Source organism: Hemicordylus capensis, chromosome 6, assembly GCF_027244095.1.
Source record: "Hemicordylus capensis ecotype Gifberg chromosome 6, rHemCap1.1.pri, whole genome shotgun sequence".
Taxonomy (NCBI): Eukaryota; Metazoa; Chordata; class Lepidosauria; order Squamata; family Cordylidae; genus Hemicordylus; species Hemicordylus capensis.
In genome coordinates, this window is record NC_069662.1 from 99,027,495 (window position 1) to 99,031,911 (window position 4,417).

General features: G+C 44.7%; 1 protein-coding gene across 1 annotated transcript in view; it reads right to left on the bottom strand.

The window, feature by feature from the left end:
• Positions 1–4,417, bottom strand: part of CDCP1 (CUB domain containing protein 1) — a 49,914-nt gene that overhangs the window by 45,118 nt on the left and 379 nt on the right. The gene's annotated exons all lie outside the window — the stretch shown is intronic.

Sequence of the window (4,417 nt, forward strand, 5' to 3'; positions counted from 1 at the left end):
CAATAAGCTAATAAAACTTGCACACAGCATGATAAACATTTGAAGTCACTAGCATCAAGATGGCCAGTTATGCAAACATAATGTTAAGAAGGCATCAGTTAATAACTGCAATTTCCTGCCCCGGCATCTGGATGAGAGGACATCACAGAATCTGCCTTGGTAACGTCAGCTGCATGTTGTAAGAGGATTTCAGGGCCAAATGCTCTTTTTAGAACAAGAAAAAACTTGAGTAAGGAGTTTAGAGAACAAGTCAACTTGTTTATGTCCAACAACTCAAATGTGGGGATGGGGGAGATTATACAAAAGCTATGTATAGTTAAAGCTCTGAATATGCATCTGAGTGCATGTGTTTGTTGTAGGGATGTGTTCGAATGATCGGCTGTTTGGCTGGTCCAAAGGGGGGGGCATACCTTTAAGGGTGGGGGCGGGTGCCCTTACCCCTCCCGCTGCATTTCCCCCTCCAGCGCTCCATTTTAAAACTGTCCATTGGGGTAGCAGCATACCTCCCTGCCGCCCCGTGTCCTCATCGGCCAGAAGTAACAGGAAGTACTCAGCATGCATGCGCACACTGCACTCGCTCGCACACTGGGCAGGTATGAGAGTGAATGTGATGTGTGTTCGCACATGCCAGGCACTTCCTGTTACTTTCAACTGAAGAGGACATGGGGTGGCAGGGAAGTATGCTGCCGTCCCAACGGACACTTGGAGGGGTAATGTGGGGGGAGGGGGGAGGAGAGGGGGGAGGAGAGGGGGGATCCTCCCCTGTCCTTAAAAAGGTATGCCCCCCCCGCCTTTGAGCCACACCCCGCCAGTTCTGTGCACATCCCTAGTTTGTTGTGGAATTCTATATGTTTAGTGCGCCCCAACACACATTCACCAGAGCTGCTGGAATCACACCAAAGGCCTTTCTAGGCCAATGCTACAGCACTTGAAAGCAGCAGCAGCTCTGCTTTCCTCAGCTAGCAGACTATAAACTACTAGGCTATGGTCAATTGGCTCGCTTCCCCACTCTCACCCAGTATATTAGGCCAGATGAGTTAACACATAAAGTGCATTCCAGGTCAGATCAGCACTAGAATCACAACACAACTACATTACAACATGGGGTCACCCCAACCAAATTAAGCCACCTTTGAAGAATTACCAGGGTAGATGTTAGATGTGTAGTGGAATTGGGAAGAGACTATCCAATTCATACTTTTAATGAAGTGCTATGAGAGATTCCCACATATGGTTCTTAATTTCTTTTTAAAAATCCGGCTGCCATTTTTACCATGCAATGAACATGTGGCAATAAGTTGGGCCATTTCAACCATTTGACTTGACTGCTTCAAGGTACCAGTCACACAAATTTGGGGGTAATACCCCAGTGCCTATGATGGATATCAAGATCAATCAAGGTGAGCCACACACACTTTTCATGTGTACTAAATGGCTGGATGACATTACATGAGAACAGAAGTAAATTAGCCAGCTTTCATAACAGCATTTCACTTAGGGTAGCTAACACCACTTTACCAATGTTTAGATCCAAAGAGGTAATGATACCCAATGAATAATGGACATGACACCTATTCACCACTTTCTTATTTAATATAGCTGTTTCCAAGCTCACCCTTTTTTACTGCACAGCAAGAAAGTTGCATTACAACATGTCAAAAATATCTCAATAATCCCACAAGAATGCACTTTACCAATTCATCAAAATCATGTTAAAAGTATACAAATATGATGAATATGATGAATATGTATATACTGCTTTCCAACAAAAGTTCCCAAAGCAGTTTACATAGATAGATAGATAGATAGATAGATAGATAGATAGATAGATAGATAATGGCTCCCTGTCCCCAAAGGGCTCACAATCTAAAAAAGAAACATAGACAACAGCCACTGGAAGAATGCTGTGCTGGAGATGCACCCTGCTAAATAAAGATAAACACCACTTTTAAAAGATGCCTCTTTGCTCAGTTAACAGGGGTTGTAGAAGTATCTTCTACCTTGCCACAATGGGAGTGAAGGAAAAGTGGGATTTTACATCAGTATTAGTGTATTTACCACTGTAACCAGTGCTGGTTAATTGCCATTCACCTCTGCCTCCCTTACAGGTCCCAACCCCTGGGCAGGAACCAAACAAGAAGAGGCCAGTTGGTGCTGCTGTAGGAGACAAAGCACAGTCCATGTGGACTTGCCCTGGTATGCAAGCAGTAGCGTCCCAGAAGCGGAGGCTGATGGCAAGAGCAAACAGGGTGGAGTCAGAGCTGTTGAAGTGAGGGGCTGTGCCAGTAAGGGGAAAGCTGAGAGACAGGCAGCAGTACAGATAAGATGGGCTGGGGGTGGCGGCAGCAGGCAGGTGGTTGGCACCCACAATGGGGGCCTGCATTTGCCACCCGATAGTGCCTTCACCACCAAGGCTGTCACGATGTGGCCTCAAGATACAGTCAAGTGTCCATTCCTTGGCATGGATAGCCAATGTTGCAGTGGTGATCATTTTTTACTTACTTACTTATTAAAATTACAATGCCTGTGGTAGCTTTAGTTCTACTTAGAAAAATTAGCTACATAAGAAGAAAAGCCCTGCTGGATCAGGCCCAAGGCTCATCTAGTCCAGCATCCTATTTCACACAGTGGCCTACCAGATACATCTGGGAAACTCACAGGCACGAGCTGAGGGCATGCCCTCTCTCCTACTGTTACTCCCCTGCAACAGCTATTTAGAGGAATATTGCCTCTGAGGATGGAGGTGGCCTAAAGCTCTCAAACTAGTAACTATCGATAGACCTGTCCTCCATGAATTTATCTAAATCCCACTTGAAGCCATCCAGGCTGTTGACTGTCACCACATCTTGTGACAGAGAATTCCCCAGGTTGGTTATACATCGTGTGAAAAATACTTCCTTTTGTCCATCCTAAATTTCATGGCAATCAGTTTCCTGGGATGACCCCTGGCCCTAGTGTTATGCAAGAGGGAGAAAAAATTCTATCAACTTTCTCCACATCATGCCTGATTTTATATGCCTCTATCATGTCTCCCCTCAATCTTTCCCCCCCTAAACTAAAAAGCCCCAGGAATTGTAGCCTTGCCAGGAAGGTGCTCCAGGCCCCTGGTCATTTTAGTTGCCATATTTTGCACCTTTTCCAGTTCTACAATGTCTTCTTAAGAGATGGTGACCAGAACTGCATGCAGTACTCCAAATGTGGCCACACCATAGTTTTGTATAAGGTCATTATAATAAATAGCTAAAATGACTATTACTGCTTCTCCTTCCTTACCTGCAAGTTCTTGTAGGAGAAAGCGCAGAATAGCCTGCCATTTTGTTTTTCCCCATACAAAAGGTTCAAAAGTCTTGAATATTTACAATGAGGATAAATAGGTTATGGTTAACATGGAAGTTAATACTGCCTTGGGATAATTCTATGAAAGGTGGTGGTACATAAGCCTAACAATAAGTAAATAAAAACTAGAGCAGAAACGCAAAAAAAAAAAAAATTGTTTCAGCTGAAGCCTTCAGAGCAGCATACCATAAAAGATGTCTAAAAGTAAAGTCAGCAGTAAAAACTGAAATCCATTTACCAGGAAATAAATCCCATTGTACTTATATAGACATATGAAGATGCCTCACACTGACTCAGACCACTGCTCCATATTCTAGCCCAATATTGCCTGCTCCGACTAGTTGGTTTCTTTTTCCGATTTGCTACCAGAACTTGGGACCCTCTGCATACAAAGCCTCAGCTTTAGTGGGATTTCACGTCTGCACAAACAAGTTTAGGCTCCAACTCTTAAAGCAGTGCTTTCGGAAGTGGCCTAGACCGAACAAGCCACACCAATGGGAAACGAGTGTGGACAGTATACAAGTATGCACGGGAAAAGCAGCATAATCACACCCGTGGAAATAACCCATCAGCCAAAAGCAGAACCGGGATACAAGAAGAACTAGGCAAGGAATTAAAAAGGAAAGAAATGTTTAAAAGTGCATTGAAGAAACTCTCCATATTCGGGATTTACAGTTTACAAGATCATGAGGTAGAGGTAACAGGATTAGCCCTGAGAGGATATTATGCACACTGTTCACTTCCTTTTTTCCTCAATAATTTCAACGCATGGCTCTAGCCCAACCATTTTTCTCCGAGCGAAAACAGAAAGCTCTTTGCGTGCCATCCGTAGGACAAAGCACGCTTATTGCACGGCACTTCGAAAGCAAGTTTCCGATCTCCTCGCGACATCTCTGCAAACTTTCAAGCGTCTCGGCCACGTTGCCTCGGGTGAAAAAAAACACCACGCGCCAGTAGTGCCCCCAGAGACACGCTTTAAGGAAAGAGATAGGCAGCTAGTTTTCGACTCCGGTCAGCGGCCCCACCCAAAGCCCTGAGCTGCCAAGGGGCGTGGAGAGAGAGCTGCTAGGTTCTCGCTTAC